The following is an 18,961-nucleotide window of genomic DNA, read 5'->3' as shown; positions in this document are numbered from 1 at the left end:
CTGTGTCTCACTGGCTGTCACTGTGTGCCCTCACTGCACACAAGCCTGGGAGGAGCGCATTCTCACTTGTTCTGCACCAAATACCAGGAGGTAGAGCCTATGGTCAAGTCAAAAATGAGCTCAGAGAGGTGAAGAGACTTGCCCAAGGCCAGACAGGAAGTGGAAGGGCCAAAATTGGAGTTCTGGTCTGTTCGACTTCATCTCTCCACCCCACCTCCCTCACCACTCACCAGGCCACATCCAGGGCCATGACTTGCTCCTCCTCTGGACTCCGCCTAAGGAGAGTGGAGTGTGAGGGCGGCACAGGGGTGGTGGGTGGATGCACTGGTTGAGGGAGTAGAAATGCCTTGTGAGGCCACAGAACTCTGGTATGGGTCACAGGCGGCATCTTAGCTGAGCCTCCATGGGCAATGATTCCACCATTAGGAAGTCACACCTCAGGATCCCTAAAAAGGTTAAGGTCTTCCTAACCGTCATTAAACCTGCTTCCTGGAGCCCTGGGTCATTGCCATCTCTGCAGGTGTTGGCTGGCTGAGAGGGAGGCCCCAGCAGAAACGCCCTGAAAGACAGTGTGGAGGGATGGATTTGGGGGACTGCAGGGCAGAGGGCATTGAGGGGTGTACAGGAGGGGAGCTGGACACGGGCGAACGAATGTCTCAGGCGTGGCTGCTTTACCTGGATGATCTCTGAACACCTGCCGGGTGTTAGATCAGCCTCCACCGAGAAGCAAAACCACTGTCATAGACTGAGCAGAAAGTCATGGTTTGGGGACTTGTCACATGAGGACTAACCAAGGTATGAGGCAAATTTCATTTCCATTCAATACTGACAGTTGCCCCTAGGGAGCAAGGCCTTGGGGCCCTGCTTGTGGCCAGGGATGATGAGCAGGACATAGATTTTTAGGAACTTGGCGAAGTGGAAAAAGGCACACAGGTCACTGTTTTCTGGGTGTGAAAACCAAGAATGTCAGCCTGGTTGAGTGGATGCAAGGCCATGCAGAGGATGCAAGAGGTGGCAGGTGACAGAAAATCTGAGATCTGGACTGGGTGGATAAAGAAGGCTGCTGGATTGGAGGGACTTCCCACAACTGCCTCCCCTCGAGGGCTCCAAGATTCCCTTAACCCATTGTCTTCGTTGCCTGGGCCTGCTGTACCAAATTACCATGTACTGGGTAACACTGGGTCGAGACAGCAGACTTTATTCTCTCACAATTCTAGAGGGTAGAAGTCTGAAATCAGGCTGTTGATGGAGACAGCTCCCTCTGACCACTCTACAGGTGAATCATTCCTTGACCCCCTCCTGCTTGCTGGTGGTAGCCACCAATCCCTACCATCCCAGGGTCACCATGACGCTCCCATTTCTGCCTCCGTTTTCACTTGGCCGTCTTCCTCCCTTTGTGAGTCTGTCTCTCAAATGCCTTTTCTTTCTTTCTCTTATCAAGACACTGGATTAAGTATGACCTTATGTTAACTTGATCACCTCTGCAAAGACCCTATTTCCAAGTAAGATCACGTTCACTGATACTGGGGATAGGGCTTGAACATATCTTTTGAGGGGACGCTATTCAACCCAAAACACTCGTGCAGGGGAAATAAAGGACAGGCATGACTCCAAGAGGCCAGGCCACTGGACTTTTAGAAATTCAGAGATAGTAGGAAAGCAAGTTGCAGCATTCTGTGGTAGTTAAATGTGGACTCTGATGCAGACTGCTTGGATTCAAACCCTGACCCCGTCACTCCCAAGCTGTGTGTATTATTATGATCATTAAATGAATTAATATTTGCAAAGTACTTGAGACAGCAAGGCTCTTAGCAAGCACCATTAGAGTGTTTATTAACACAAAGATGAACAATCCCCTAGACTAAGGTGACTGTTTTAGAGGTATGACAACTGAGAGCCAGAAAGGGGAGATGACTCTCCCCAGGTCACCTAGCCAGGCCAGCCAAGGTACAGACCATTTCTGCTTCCTTCCTTCCTTCCTCCCAGGATTGCCGTCTGGAGCAGTTAAATCTCCTTCCCATTTGTTCTACAGTTGGAGAAATCAAGATGAATGGCCTGGATATGCAGCAAGAGAGGAGGAGGCGGGTGCAGAGCGGAAGAGGGGAGAACAGAAGCGGTAGATTCCTCTCCAAACACCTTTTCCCACCCACGCCTTTGTTTGCAGGATTGGAAGCAGTTATGTGGCTGTTTCTGCTCCAGATGGAGGAAAACAAGTCTCTTGAGTGTGTAATCAACCAAGTGACCCAATGATGTAAGTTAGGGGCTCAGGGCAGGGCTGACAGAGAGGCCCAGGGATGTCTAGATGGGGAGCAGAGGCTGGAGCAGGGGAATCTGTCCCCAGAACTTCCTGAGCAGGCTATATCTGAGAGGACTTAGTTTCAGGCTTAATTCTCGAAGGGGTTGGACCTAGCTGAGGACATCTGTGGTGTGGACATTGCTGAGGACAGCTGTGGTGTGCTCAAGCTTTTCAGCAGTTGGGCTGATATGCCTCTCATTCTTGGCCAAAAAACCCTTCATAATCGGGCGGCGCCTGTGGGCTCAAAGGAGTAGGGTGCTGGCCGCATATGCCGGAGGTGGTGGGTTCAAACCCAGCCCTGGCTAAAAACTACAAAAAAAAAAAAAAAACAAAAACCAAAACCGTTCACGATCTCCCTTACTCTCTGCTTTCTTGTTCCAATCCCTCATCTGATACAGGAAATTACATGAATGGCCCCAGTTCTTCACCCCTCCCTGTATCCATGCCCTTCGTCAGGTGACTTAGTTCTTTCTCTAAAAAGGTGGACTATAGCTCCTGCCCGGTCACCTTAGGTTTAGCTGCAGGACTCAACCATTGGAATATTGGTGGGTATGATATAACTAAAGACCAGTAAAGGGCTTGCCTGTTTGGGCTTGTTCTCTTGCCTCTGCCCCTGTTGCCATAAGAAGAATATGCCCGGATTGGCCCAGTGGTCCCAGGAGAGGATAAGGGAGGTACAGAAGAGGGCCAAACCATCCTAATCAAGCCCAGCTGAGATAAGCCAACCACAGATGCATCAGCAAGTCTAGCTCGGTCCTGCAAAGCCACCCAGCAGAGTCCAGCCGTGATCAACCAACTCTCAGCTGATCTGGAGAGCTGTAAGAATAAATGATTGCTGTTTTCAGTCACTGAGTTTGGAAAATGCAGCATTTTCTGGCAAAAGTCAACTGATACAGCACCTCCTATAGATCTCACCTTCTGGATATCTTTTGGGTACACCATCCTTCCTCTCCCTTCCCTCAGCCTCAGTTCCAGCCTCTTAATAACTTGCTACCTGGTTTCCTCATCTTTGGTCTCATGGATTCCAATCCATTCCCTAAGCTGTATAGCCAGGTCTTTATACTATCTGGTGACACACCTTATCCTTTTCTTAACCCAGCCCCATACATGTTTCCCTTTTCTCAACCCAGCCTAAAACCCTTCAAGATCCTCCCATAGCTTTCTGTAAAAAGTTCCACTTGTTGGCCAGGTGGGTGGCTCACACCCGTAATCCTAGCACTCTTGGAGGCCGAAGTGGGTGGATTGCTTGAGCTTGGGAGTTGAAGAACCAGCCTGAGCAAGAGTGAGACCCCATCTCTACTTAGAAAAAAAAAAAAGAAAGAAGGAAGGAAGGAAGGGGAGAGAGAGAGAGAGAGAGAGAAAGAAAGAAGAAAGAAAGAAAGAGTAACTGGGCGTCATGGTAGGTGCCTATAGTCCCAGCTACTCAGGGGGCTGAGGCAAAAAGGATCACTTGAGCCCAAGAAACTGAGGTTGCTGTGAACTAGGCTGATGCCATGTCACTCTAGCCTAGGTGACAGAATAAGACTCTCTCAAGAAAAAAAAAAAACTAAAAACTTCCACTTGTTAGCATAGCATTCAAAGCCCTTTATGATCTTCCCCTGAGCCCTCTCTGGCTGTGCTCCTGCCCCGTCCCCCATGTGGACTCCTTACCCCAGCCACGTAGACTACTGTAGTTCCCTGGACTTCCAGTTGTCCCCCACCTGTGGGATTTTACCATGTTGACCCCTTCCCCTCCCCCTCTAGCTGTCTTCTGCTTACCCTGCAGAGGAGAGCCAGGTACCACCTCCTCCATTGATCCACTGACTGAGGGGCTGCAGTATCCCGTGCCCAGCACAGGGCCAGGAATCCAGCAGGGGACCACCAATATAATACTGGATGAATAAATGAACGAGAGGGTAATGGAGTCAGTCTCTGTCAAGGGTAGTGTCATGTCTAATGCTGATCCTGACACGTAATGGGCTTCAGAGGTATTTGTTGAATTAGTGAATGGGTGAATATATGACCCTATCACCTCAGTGCCCCCTTGCTCATGGCAAACTACTCCTCTGCTCCCCAGAGAGGGTGGAAGTGAGAGAGGGGGCCTTGGCACTCGGCGCGGCTGGGAAGGAAGCAGGAGAGAGAGGGTGGCATGCCAGGGGGCAGGGGTGGTGGGAGCCGGCTGCTCTGCGTCCAGGCAATAAGACTTGTGCTGTCTGTAGGGAAGTGAAAAATAAGTAAACTGCCTAAAAGTCAGTTGGCCTTTTATTATCACCTTGTAGTGGGAAGTTTAACGATGTCATTGAGAAAATCCTCCCCACCCATCACACCTGCCACCTTTGCCTGGATGCCCCACTGTAGGGAGGACACACTTCCTTCTGTCCCCAGTGCTCACTGCCCATGGCAGTCTGACCCACAAGAGGACATCCTTGGAGAGACACGGCAGGCAAGTCTCTGTAAAGAGACACTAACAACCTCAGAGCATCCAGCCTAGGTAGCAAAGGCTTATGCTCAGGGGGCCAGGCTACCTTATGCCCAGGGGCCCTGTCAATGCTGGCAGGAGATGACTGCTCTGCCATCAGGTGCCTCTGCTTTATTCATAATCCATTGCCTTATGTAGTTCAGGTCTAATGCCAGGAAGACATGGGGGAGGGGCATGGCATAGGTAGCTAGAGGCAGCAGAGATCGGGTTTGTGCCCAGGTCTGCGTGCTGCCAAAGCTCACGCTTTTCATCTCTTTCAGGTCCTGTGTCCAGCTGGCCCTCAAGTTTGCCATCCTCCTGGCCACTCCTGACACATTGGCTTTGGCTGAGGACCCCGTGTTTGCTGAGGCAAGGATTGGTCAGGCTGGAGGTCACCCGCAGCACTTCAGGGACCAGGTTTCACTGATGGCCAGACGGCACTCACCTAAATAATGACACGTGACATTGGTCCTCTGCCAATCAAACATGAGTCCTGGTTCCCTCATTGGCTATTTGTGGGACCACTAACCCTTTCTGAGACTTGACCATCTCACCTTTAGAATGAAGGTGGGGATTCCTGTGTGTCCCCTCGCCCCCTTGGTGAATGGCAGCCCTATCCACCGAGAAAGCCTCAGTGCTTTTTCTAGCTCCACTGCCACCACCTCCCCCAAATCGTCCTCATCTCCCTCCAGGACAACCACAATAGCCTCTTGTCCCTGCTTCCCCTCAGTACCTCCAATCTGTTCTCCATGCAGCAGCCAGAATGAACTTTGCAAAGCATCAAATCTGATCTTACAACATCCCTATTAAACCAGTAAATGGGGTTCCATTGCTCTCTGGATAAAGACACAAATCCTCTTTGCCTCAGCAGGCAAGGACCTGTAATTCTAGTCCCTGTCAATGGCTCCTGCTTCCTATCCCTGCCCAGCCATCCACTCTGTGACCTCCAGAAACACTGGACCCCTCAGGCCCTCATGGGTTCTGGGGCTAACTCCCAACTCTGGGTTTTATTCAAGTTGCTCTCTTTCCCCAGAACATCCTTCCCTCCTCTCTTCAATTAAAGCCTCTACTTCTTCAGGTGTCAGCTCAAGCATCACTTCCCCAGAGGACCTGCAAGGTCAAATCCCCCAATTCTAGGTTCTCGTGTGCTGATTGCCTATCCTTTGTAGACTTTGTAGCACTTATCACAACTTAACAATCGAACATTTTGTTATGGGATCATTTGATTACTGTCTTCCTCCTCTGACAGAGCAAGCTTGATGAAGTCCAATACCTTATCTCTTTTGGCTCCTGTATCTGCCATGCCTCGCTCAGTGCCTGGCATCAGGTGGGCAGGCACTCAGAAAAATATCTGTTGAACTATTGAATGGGTGAAATGAAATGACTTTTATCAAAAATAAAAGGTACCCATTTGGAATTACTGTTGTACCCACTGTACAGGTAAGAAAATCAATGATCAGAAAAGTGAAGGGATTTACCGGTCTCCTGGCTTAGTGGCAGAGCCAGGGATGACACCCAGACATAGTTCCTGGCACACTGAGGAGCTTGATCCCTGCTTCCTGGCTCCAGGGCTCTGTCCCCTGCACGCCACCTGCTGCCTCTCCAGGAGGTGGGCTGCCTGGAGTTTGCAGATGGCTGGTGGCAGGGGTCGGTGCTGGCAGGAGCTGACTGCTCTGCCATCGGGTGCCTCTTCCTTATTCATAATCTGTTGCCGTATGTAGTGCCTTGGTACAAACAAACAGGCAGTGACAGCTCCTGGCTTCAAAGCAGTCCTAGGGGCAGGAACACAGCCCAGCCTGGCCAGGGGGCCCCGGGCAGCTGAGAGGTGGGGCTGTCTCAGAACAGGTGGCTGCTCAAGGCAGGGGAGGGCTGCTCAGGGGACAAAGGAGGGTTGAGTCTCTGAAGCTATCAATCTTGTACCGTGCTCTTCCAGCTCTTCAAAAATAGACACCTTGCAAAAGGGGAGAGGAGGAAACCAAAGGCAAGTAGATTCTCTCAAGTGTGGTTGGGAGCATGAACTCTCTCATCTCGCATGGTTTCTTCCCAAGAGAAAAGGGCAGTGCGGTTCTAGTCCCTGACCCCCTCAGGGCAGCCTGAGACATGGGGTGAGCGTGTTGAGAACCTGCAGTGTACCTGGGGTTGCGCCACTGGTCTTTATACACACTCCTGTCATATTCAGAACAGCCTTGGGGAAGTTTGTTGTTTGTTTTGTTTTAGTTCAACAAATTGTTGAGTGTCTCCTCTGTGCTAGTCACTGGCTCTTAATGGTCAATAAGATAGACATTGTTCCCACCACCATGAATTCTACACTCTACATCAAGGTGACAATTGGCATTATTCCTGCCACAAAGGGAATAATTTGAGGGATATGCTATAGTCACAGGGTAGGGTGAGTACATTGTTCCAGGAAGTCGGGTGGGGGTGCTTCCCCGAGGTGACCCTCACGAGACACGCAGGATGAGGAGGAACCCAGCTCACAGCTGTTCAAAGGACAGGGCAGAGGGGCAGTGCTTAAGGACAGAGGGGGTGGCTGGTGCAGAGTGGAAGGGGCTCTACAGACCCAGGGCCCAAGGAAGAGGCAAAAGATACCCTGGCTGGAGCCCAGTGAGAGTGGTCCATGGGGGGTGGGGGTGGGAAAGAGGCAGGAGGGCGGGGTCATTGTGAGAGTTGGAATTTTACTCTGACAGCAAAGGACTGTCACCGAAAGGTCATAGGAAAGGGAGAAGTAGGCTTTTGTTCTTTTTTTTTTTTTGACACAGAGCCTCAAGCTGTCGCCCTGGGTAGAATGCTGTGACATCACAGCTCAGAGCAATCTCCAACTCCTGGGCTTAAGCGATTCTCTTGCCTCAGCCTCCCAAGTATCTAGGACTACAGGTGCCCATACAATGCCTGGCTATTTTTTGGTTGTAGTTGTCATTGTTGTTTGGCAGGCCTGGGCTGGATTTGAACCTGTGGTGCATGTGGCTGGCGCCCTAGCCGCTTAAACTACAGGCGCCGAGCCTTTTGTTTGTGTTTTATGAGGGCAGCCTGGCCACTGTGTAGAAAGTGGGTGAGCATGGGGACAAGGTGGGAGAAGCTCCCTGGAGAAGCTTCTGCAGTAAGAGAGGTAAAAAGTGGTGGTAGTGGTGGTGGCAGCAGTGGTGGGGTTAGTGAGCAGGGAATGGACTGGGCGCTGAGGGAAGGGAAGGGAAGGGAAGAATCAGGCCGCTTCCCAGATATGGGTCTGGGAAATTACCCATAGAGGCGGCACCCACAGAGACAGGCAGAGCAGGGGCAGGACCAACTGGGTGATGGCATTAGTGGAAATCTAGAAATCTGCTTGGGATGTAATGAGTTTATGGTGAATCACATATCCAGGTAAAGCTCCTACTTTGGAACTGCGACACTGAGCTGGAGATAAAACTTAGGAGTCATAAAGCTATGCAGTATAATCAATGCTGTGTCCCTGGGTCCTCTGTGAGCACCAACTGGGGCTCCATGACAGTGGGGACCACACCTGTCTTGTTCGTTGCTATCTGCCCAGCGCCTGCAACCTGGCACATTGTAGGTGTCTGTTAAGTCATTATGAACGACCAAGGGGAGAAGCTGCAAAGAAAATCTTTCTTTGAGGAGCTTATACAGGGTGTCCCAAAAGGTACTGTAGAAAAAATGGGAAATTGTAGCTAAATGTACCTTTATTTATGAAACTTTTTTTTTTGTGGTTTTTGGCTGGGGCCGGGTTTGAACCCACTACCTCTGGTATATGGAACGGGCGCCCTACTCCTTTGAGCCGCAGGTGCCACCCTATTTATGAAACATTCTTTTTATTTTTTTTTTTTTTTTGGCCGTGGCTGGGTTTGAACCCGCCACCTCCAGCATATGGGACCGGCACCCTACTCCTTGAGCCACAGGTGCCGCCCTTATGAAACATTCTTTACAAAATTTCACAAAGTGGTGATCAACATGTAGAGAATACTTGCAAATATTTCATAAAATTTTGCAACGAATATTTTGTAATGAAAGGTACATTTAGTTACCATTTCCCATTTTTGGGGACAAATCTTGGGACACCCTATATTATGTGGGGCCACCCAGAGGATAACGCAGTCTCAAATACATACAACAGTCACGTAACCAGTTTGCAATCAGGGATCATTTGATTGAGCAGGGTTGACATTTACTTTAGCCTCACAGCCATGGAGCATTGGGAAGGGGATACTGGGTCTTCACCACCTGAATCAGCCTGGGCAACTCCAGCTTTCCTCTGGTTGGGAAACTGGTGCCTTCTGCTAGTGGCCTGCTGAGTATTTAACCCTGGGGACAAATTCCCTGTGGGTTTCTTCTTATAGATTGGACAGGGAGATTTTTTCGCAAGCTGAAGGGGACAAAGTTTGCCCTTTGGCCAGTCCAAACCCTTCTTGAGATTCCTTTGAGATTAATGCCCTCATGAAGAGATTAATGCACTCCCGGGGCAGGAGTGAACGCTCACACCATTCATCCCCACACATCTGGCTACTAAAAAGAGCCTGGCACCTTCTCCCTTTCTCTCTCTTTCTCTCTCTCTTTCCCCTCTCTCCTTGTGATCCTGCACATCCCAGCTCCCCTTTGCCTTCGCCCATGATTGGAAGCCTTCTGAGGTCCTCACCACAAGCTGAGGCTGGCTGGCTTGTTCTTGTATAGCCTGCAGAACCGGGAGCCAAATAAACCTCTTTTCTTCACAAATGACCCAGCCTCAGGTGTTCCTGCAAAACCCACTAAAACGCCTTCATTATGGCCCTGCACTTTCAGTGGTAAATCAAATCATATTTCAACTCAGTACACACATCTACCAGCCTTGAACCCTCAAACAGGGAGTCAGGCTCAGCCCGGACTTCTAAAGTTGGCTCCAACAGAGGCAGTTCTGGGGAAAACCGGTGAACAGAATCATCTCTCACAACTACGCTCCTTTATTCCTCCTTTTGCAGACATGCAATGGGGTATGTGTTACATCAGCCCTTTGAGGTGGGTCTCATGGCCCCACTTTACAGAGGAGGCTATCGAGGTCCAGAGAGTCCATGTGACACGGGCAAAAAGCATGGCCCCAGGTGGCTTCGGGATGGGGTGGGGAGTGTCTGGCCTGTGCTGTCTTCTTTGTGAAAGGAGGGGATGGTGCTCCGTGATGTCCATTCACCTGCTTCACTCACAGATGTGCCCCGTGAGCGCTTGTCTGTTGTACATCTTTAATCCCTGCTATCGAATTGGAGGGAGCCACAGGGGCCAGCCAGGGCTGTCATGTGGGCAAATGTGATCATGCCATCCTCATCTTTATCAAATAGCACGTCTGTTTGGGGTGGGCTGGAGCTGGTGGCTTGCAGGTTAAAGGTGGCCCACGGTGGTCTCCATGGCATGCAGGTTGGCAGCTGCTTGGTACCTTCTCTGCTGTATTTGGGAGAATCTGTGAACTCTTTACCTGATGGACCTTGGGCAAGTTACTGGGACTCTCTGGACCTCAGTAGCCTCCTCTGTAAAGTGGGGTAATGAGACCCGCCTCAAAGGGCTGATGTGAAGATAAAAGAGACCAGGGGAGTCCAAGGCATGGAGGGATGTTTGTGATGTGCCAAGCTGCCTGTCCCCTCCCACGCAGAGCTGACATGGAAGTCTTCCTCCACTTCCACCATGCAAGACGTAAGAGATTTATTAGTAGCTCATTTCAGACAAACCCTCCTCTCCCAGGGCATGAGAGCCCCCTCACCTTACAACCCCCAGAAAAGTAACCCTTGGTCTCAGCCAAAGACCTTGGCAGATCATTCTTGAAAGGCAGCCAATCCCGTTGAAGTAGCCACATGGTAGAGCAAGCAGTGCATCTCTCAGTCCCCTGTCCACCTTGTCCACAGGGGCGTTAATGAAGACAGTTGAAGACAGTTCTATGCACTCTCTGTGCCCGGGGGAATTTTCACCTACCCTGTTTCCCTGAAAATAAGACATCCTCTGAAAATAAGACCTACTTAAAGGAAAGATAAGAAGTCCCCTGAAAATAAGACCTAGCACATCTTTGGGAGCACACCTTAAAATAAGACACTGTCTTATTTCCGGGGAAACAGGGCATTAGCAGACCTGGTCCTCACAAGAGCCCCACAGGTAAGTCTTCATTATAATCTTCGTCTTGTAAAGGAGGACTCTGGGAGCAGAGTGATAAAGAGAATTTAGAGACACAGCCAAGATTTGAACCCAGGATGCCTGTCTGTCTCAGCCCTAAACGTCCTCTCCCCCACTGCATGAGAGATTTTCCTGACCTGCTCCCATGTGTGCGACTCCTTCCTGAGGAGCCTCAGCCCTGTGGTGACAGTCACTGTGGATGTAAGAATGGGCTTATGCATTGGGCAAATTGATCTGTGTCTCCCCCAGGTCCTCAGAGGCAATCGATTGTGATGATGTACTCTTAGTATGTATGAAGGTGGTCTTTCCTCCTGCAAAGACTTGTCCCCATGAACTTGAACCCTGGGCCCAGTCCCCAGAGAATGGGGGAGGCTGAATTGACATCTCTAGGAGGGATCCGGGGCCTCTGGGAGGTAGGTCGTTGCCATGGTGTCTGCCTCAGCTGCTCTGAGGCTGGGCCCAGCCGGCGCAGGCCAGATAAGCATCAGATCATGCCTGGCTGGTGGCAACGTTGCCAAGGGGATGCTGGCCCCTGAGATGCTCTGATTCTGTGCACACCAGAGAGGAGCCGGTGGGAGACAGACACAGGGGTCAGAAGGACGTCTCTTTCCTAAGGGCTGGTCATCCACTCCTGAAAGAGCCACTGCCTGTTTAAGTGTCCTACAGTGCCAAACATAGCATCTGGCATATGGCACACCCTCGTGCCTTTAGTCAACTGACATTTACTGAGCACATCTATGTGCAAAGTACTGGAGATGCAACGAGAAGAGTAAAAACCCACACAGTGGTGACCCTCATGGAGCTCACCTTTTAGTGGAAGACAGAGCCACTAATTAATATAGAGACAACTGTGATGACAAATGCCACCAAGAGCACTACATGGTGCTTGCCTGTCCTAGGAGAATTTGACCTAATCAGGAAGGTTGGGAAGTCTACTTGTGTTGAGATCTAAATGAAAGGTTGTTAACCAGAAGAGGAAGAAAAGGAAGAACCTCCTAATGGCATGTGCAAAGGCCCTGTGGTGGGGAGAGCAGGGAAAGCAAAGAGCAGCATGGAACAGACTGAGGACTAGACCTGGCTTTTACCTCAAGGGCAGTCAGCAGCCATCAGAAAGATGTTAAGCAGGGAAGTGGTAGCCAGATCCATTTTGAAATGATCGTATGGCTGCTGAGTGAAGCCACAGAGGGATACACAGAGATCAGAAAAAGTGTTTGAGGGATATTTTAAAACTACTTTTAAAATCCAACCCCCATTTCCCTGGCCCACAGCCACAGCCTTGGCCCAGCCTCCTTCACACCCGAATGCGTGGCCTAGGCCATTTTCCACCTACCAGCCGCCTCCCATGTGGCCTCAGTGCCGGCTGTGATCATGTTCCCTGTGACCACCAGCCGTTCTGTGTCTTTCTCCCCTAGGCCTGAATGTGGGGCTCTCTCACTATAGTTACATTCCGTCCCCTTGCCTCACCTCCCTATTCTCCCCTCAGCTTCAGGACATGGGGCACTTGTATGTCATCAAGCTCTCTACCTGGAATATTCTGCCTCATCCTCCAAGAGCCGGCTCAGAGGGCCATCCTCCTGGATGCCCCTTGGCCGACAGCCTATCCCTCCTCTGCAGTGGGCCGGGTCCTGATTTATTTCCACACCACTTCTTTAGGGAAGGGAGAGGAGCATCTGCCAGACCCGGCTCTTAAAAGCCCATAAATTCACATGATCCTATTAATAATTGTCTTGTAAAGAATTATTGCTATTTACATTTTTAAACATGAGGAAACTGAGGCTCAGGGAAGGGAAATAGCCCTCTCATGCATTAAGTCACAGCTGCAAGTACGTGGCAGAGCTGGGGTCTGTCTACCCTAAAAATCCATGGTCTTTACACCATAGCAACTGCCTCTTCCTGAATGGTTGAGGTTGGGAGGTGTCATTTGGCCCCTTGAGAGTTCATTGTACCTGGGAAGGGACAGAATATACTCGATAAATAAAGAAAAACTTCTTTTCTCTGTAGCTTCTCCTTCTGGAGGCTCCTCTGCTTCAGGCAATGATATGACCACTGGGTGTTTATATGTTATAAACATTGACTTGTACATTATAAACAACACGAATGTATTGTGACTGTATTAATGAGCATGTATACATGTCAGATTTTGTGAACCCCACAGCTAGGGTTATCGCAACAAAAACTTCACAAGAACCCTGCAAGGCAGGTGCCCTAATTAGGCCCTGCTATGGAGAGGAAAGAGAGGCTCAAGCCCCCATTTACAAAGAGAGAGGTTGCCCTGGGCTGGCTCCAAGGCCACTATCCCTACTTCTGTGAAATATTCATTGCATGCGTACAAGAAATGTCTTGCCTTGGGTCTCAAGGTCATTAGGGCCCAACCACTTTTGTGGTCCTTATAGCTTTTTCCAGAGCCTGAACCTCTGTTTCTTCAGCCCAAGGTCTTCACATCCTTCTGGAATTTGCTTCAGAAAGGAGGAAATTTTCACTTTAGTTCCCTGCTATCCATCCATCCATCATTTATTGGTACCTACTGTAATCCACGTCCAATCATGTGCTGGGGCTACATAGAACAGGAAAGCAAAAGTCCTCAAGGAACCCACAAGCCAAAAAGTCATCTCTTCGGAGAGTAAAGCCCACTCTCCAAATCGGTCTGTTCTGATCAGAGACTCATTAGAAAATCTGATTTCTGGAAGGGCCCAATAACTCATTGAAGACTGGCAGCCTGACGATGTGCTCAGAAAGTCCTGGGGTTTTCGGTCTTTTTTTGACTGCCAGGAAGGCTGGGGCAGAAGTTGCAAATTGATGGGAAAGGAATTAGCTCAGCTGTGGCTTCTCCCTCATGAACATCAACAATTAGGAAGCATCTCGCAGAGTCTGGGCAAAGTCATCATGGTTGGATTTCCCCTCGGGCCAGGCGGCTGGCTGAGATTTTTCTAGAGGCAGATTGTCACAGCTTCTCTGTTGGGGTAGCTCCAGAGGCACCTCTCAATGCCCCCCTCTTCCTATTGACGCTTCCACCACGGGGGCGGCTGGAAGGCAGGCTCTGCCTCCCACAGAAGCTCCTGAAACAGCTGGCATTGTCTCTGGGCCTTCTAGGGGCCAGTTTCTTTCTATGGTATGTCCTCACTCCCCACGATGGTCCTAGAATATAAATGGCATTATCCCCATTTTATAGATGAAAAACTGAGGCTTGCTGAAGGAGATCACACAGCCAGGCAGCAGCAGCACTGGAATGGGAGCCTGAGTCCCCGTGACACAAGCCTCTACCAACTCTCTGTGTCCAGTTGCCTCATGGTGGGGCAGCCCTCCTGTTCAGTTAACACTATATTAAATTGTGATGTCGTCTAAGTTTCTTGTCCCTTTGGTTCTGGGGATCAAGGGGGGCTGAGCACCCCTGAGAGGCATAGATAGGGGAATGGCTGACCCCCAGATCGATTTCTGATATGAAGATAGTGCCTACCACTGTGTGTGCGTGTGTTTTGTCTTTTTTAGCAAGCCCAGGCCGGGTTGGAAGCCACCAACCCCAGTGCACGGGGCTAGCATTCCAGCCATTGAGCTACGGGCGCCCAGCCATACCTACCAGTTTATAATGCGGAATCCATTTGCCTAGGTAAGCTTGTGGTTGGATTTCCAGACTGGCCTACAGTATCCCAATTGCCCCTTCAATAGTTGCAGTGTTACTAATAGTATTTCAACTACACCCAACTGTCACTTATAATTCTGTCACAGCAAGAAAAGTGTCCTGAGGTTTTAGTCCTGACACCCCTAACATCTCTTTCCTCTTCAACGCCCCCACCCCACGATGCAACCTCAGAGCTCCTCCCAAAAGGCAAAGATGGGGGTTTCACTCTTTTTTCCAAAAGGCCGAGAAGTCCCTTCTGGTCACCAATTAATACTCCACATCTGCCTGAGACAATTTCTGACACTCAGCAGGTTCTTAATAGCTATTGACAGAAACAGAGAGCAAATGGAGGGTGGAGGAATAAGATAAAGAGAGGATAGACAGGCAGGCAAGAGGGACAGAGAGAAAACAGGAGAGGGGCAGACAGGGAGGAGAAGAGCCCTATTTACCACCCAAGTGTTTTGAGGGATGAAGGGCAGCCAGACGGGGCTGTGCTATGCTAGGCCCCCGCCTACATTATTTTGCTTTTGGCTAGCCAGCCTGTCTCTAAGATAAAGAGTTTTGAGGAAGGCAGTGGGGCTGCCCCCGCCAGGGGCACACATCCCTGTTCACCAGCAGCTGCTCCACCAGGCCCTGGCTGCAGGGAGGCCAGTGAAGGCTGATGCCTGTGCCTCGCAAATGGCTCTGTTCCATCCTAGGTGTCCATTTGCCCTTTCCTGATGGAAGAGATTGTGTCTGGCAGACAGGCCTCGCTGGGTGTGTTGCCATGGTGATGGCTATGATGTCACTCGGGAGTAAATCAAATTGCAAATCTCACAGTGGAATGAGCGGCTCTACTTTGGAAGGGTCGTTAGGAACAAAGAGAGGTCACGCAGCGAGACAAGTTGCAAGGTGGATCCACTCCAAGTCCGTCCATCTCCTGCCTCTGCCTTTGCTTTGTTACCTAAGAAGAGGCTCATTTGTTCATTCATTCATTCAGACAGATCCTCTTTTGAGCACCTACTGTGTGCTTAAGCACTGTGCTAGGTAAAACAGATGGGGTCCCTGTTTGGCTGCACCACGGTTACAGCCTAGTGGGCAAGACCAGCACACATGTCACGTGTGATTACGATGGTGATTCATGCAGTGAAGGAAAGTACCAGCAGTATAATTATTTTGCTAGTTTGCCACAAGAGCGTACCACAGACTGAGTGGCTGAAGCTATAGTCATTTATTTTTTTCACAATTCTAGAGACTTGAAGGCCAAGGTCAAGGTGTCAGCAGGGCTGGTTTCCTCTGAAGCGTCTCTCCTTGGCTTGCAGATGGCCACTTCCTCCCTGTGTTTTCACACAGTCATCCCTCTATGTGTAAAAACTGTGTCCCAATTTTCGCTTCTTAAAAGGACACCAGTCGCATTGGATTAGGGCCCACCCTACTGACTCCCTTTCACTGATTCACCTCTTTAAGGATTCTATCTCCAACTATAGACACGCTCTGAGGTTCTAGGTGTCAGGACTGCAACATACATGTGGGGAGGGGGAAGGGACACGATTCAGCCACAACAGAAAGTGGAGGGAATGTCTAAGAAGAAGATCCAGGTATCAGAGCGGAAGGGGCCAAGAAGCCCTCTCTGAAGAAATGACACCGTAGTAGAGGCGTGAAGGACTAGGAGGAGTTTTTCAAGAAGGCAGGGAGAAGATGGAGATGAACTTCTAGGGAGAGGAAACAGATGTCTAAGGGCCAGGAACTGAGAAGTCTCATGGTTAGCCCATGAGAGAGCTAGCGTGGCTGGGGCAGAGTGAGGAGGTGCGAACGGTGCACGTGGTAGGCAGGCGCCAGGCCACACAGAACCTTGCAGGCGGAAGTAGAAACCTGGACTTTTTCCTGCAAGTGAAGGGAAGCCATTAAGACAAAGTTTTTCAACCTTTTTTATCTCATGGCACGCTTGAACCTGGAAGTAAACTTCTGCCACACACTTAAATTATGTTGATAAAAGAAGAGTAAAAAGGAGAATATACTTACTGAGCTTTGAAATTCTTTCAAAAATAATTTAATTAATGATCTTTAAAAATTTTTGCAACACACCTAAGATCCTCTCTGCTGTGGCACACTGGTTAAAAAAATCACTGCACTAAGGGGTTTTAAGCAGAAAGGCAACTTGATCAAATTTTTTTTTTATTAAATCATAGCTGTGTACATTAATGCGATCATGGGGCACTATACACTGGTTTTATAGACCGTTTGACACATTTTCATCACACTGGTTAACATGGCCTTCCTGGCATTTTCTTAGTTATTGTGTTAAGACATTTACATTCTACATTTACTAAGTTTCACATGTACCCTTGTAAGATGCACCGCAGGTATAATTGATCAAATTTTTCTTCTGACAAATGGCTCTTCCAGGAGAAGAGTGGTCTGGGGAGGATGCCCATAACAGAGGCTGTCATAGTAGGCCAGGTGCTGTAGATTATATTATTTACCCTCATCTCTTCCTCCCTTCCTGGCCGTTGCTTCCCTGACATGGAGGAGCATTCTTTTCCACCCATTGGTCTTTAGGCTTAGCCAAATGACTTGCCCTAACTCACAGAATGTTCATGGACGGAACACAGGCTGAGCTCCTCTCTGCAGTCCTCTGTGGACACAGCTCCTTCCTTCTAGGTGCTCAGAGAACATTCTGGCATCATCCTTGTCATCCTTTTCTGTCACTGATTCCACCCATAGAAAACTGTCAGCCTGACCTTCAACACACTTCCTAAAGCACATCCTCCTCCCAGCCCTGCCTCCTGGTTCAGCCACCATCCCTCCCCCTGGAGGAGCCAATGGTACCTTCCCAGGCTCCCTGTCCAGGGCAGCTGAGTGTCCTATCACAGTGCAAGTACAGTCGTGTCTCTGCTTTCCCCAAAGGCTCCAGGTCTCTCAGTATCTGCACCATCCTCCCCACGGCTGCCTCCTCCTGCCACCCTCTGCTCTCAGATACAGGCTCTTGGAGCATCCACAGCACCCAGCCCGCTGCTGCCTCTGAGCCCCGCACTCACTGGTTCCCCTTCCCTCCTCGTGAGTGGCTGTTTTCTCACTCAGAGCCCGAGTCCTCACCACCTTCACGTTTGTGCCCACAGATGACCTCCTTACACCAGCAGATAAAGAACCTGTCCCTAGTGTATCACATTCTCCTTTTTTTGCTATTTTCTCTCTAAACACATGTACTCGTCTAACATAGTCATATAGGGTCTATTTGTTCATTTTTATTCTTATCACTCTAGTCTGCAAAATGACAGCTTATAATGACAGTGATTTCTGAGGCTGTATCTACTGATGAACCCCTTGCATGTGCAACACTGCTGGCACAGAGTAGGTGATCACCAATAGTTACTGACAAAGTCTATAAATGAATGAATGAATTTCATCATCCACTTTATACCCTACAGGAATTACACACACACACACGACATCGAAGGCTGAGCCTGAAGGATGGTCAGGCTGTGGAGAGAGAGGAATGCGGGGAAGGGTGTTCCAGGATGAGGAACCACATGCAATCTCTCAGAGTCACAGAAGGGCATGACCCAAGTCCTGTGGGGAGATGGTGATGTAGAGAGAGAAGGGATCCCCAGGAAAATCCAGTAGGGGACAGACCCTGCCAGGCCTCCCATCCAACAAGTAGGGTTGGCATCTTGTTCTCCCGCAATGGAGGGAAACCCAGCCATTCACGCTGTAAGTGAACCAGATGAGGAAGCATCTGGAAGCACAGTCTGGAGGCCTGTGCTGGGGAGAGATGGAGGCAAGAAGGGAGGTGGATGCAGGGACCAGGGAAGAAGGGAGGCTGCAGCAGTGAGCAGGGTCAGGGTGGAGAAAAGGGCATGGAGATGAACTGTGCTTAGGAGGAGGAAGGAGAGGAGTGAGTGATCCATGGGCTGTGGGTGGGCGGTGGGGGAGGTCAAGGTGGGAGCCTCATCCTGGTTCTGACTACAGTTTGGGGTATGTGGGTTGACAGTGAGTACCAATAAGTGAGTGATCTTGGGGCCCAAAGAGATGGTGGCAGCTTCCATACTGGAGAAGATGGGGGGCCATCTGTTGCTCACAAATCCAGCATGCAGATCATGGCAAGGTTCTGGGGTGGCCACACTCTAGGGTGTCCAGGATGAAGATATTGGACAGGTGGGTCAGGGCTGGGAAGTAGAGGGGGACACGCATGATCAGAAAGGTAGGGTCTAAGGTATGGCCCTGAGAGGAGCACAGGCTCTGGACCAGCTCCTCCCCTGATCCGACAGGCTTCATCCCAACTCCTCCCAGGATGGAGGTTTGAACCCGGCCAGGGCCTGTTAAACAGCAATGACAACTACCAAAAAAAAAAGATGAATGAAGACAAGAAACTACCTTGTATGTGGCACTGGCTGGGAATGGAACTGGGGCAGGGGGCAGCTACCTGGGAGGAGGGTCTTGGCATTGGCCAGTTAGTACTACTGAGGCCCAGAGTCCCCTCTCCACATGGGCCTGCTGACTCAGCCACTGCCGTCCTCCC

This window comes from Nycticebus coucang, chromosome 22 (genome assembly GCF_027406575.1).
Source record: "Nycticebus coucang isolate mNycCou1 chromosome 22, mNycCou1.pri, whole genome shotgun sequence".
NCBI classification, from domain to species: Eukaryota; Metazoa; Chordata; class Mammalia; order Primates; family Lorisidae; genus Nycticebus; species Nycticebus coucang.
Note: the sequence above shows the minus strand (reverse complement) of the source record.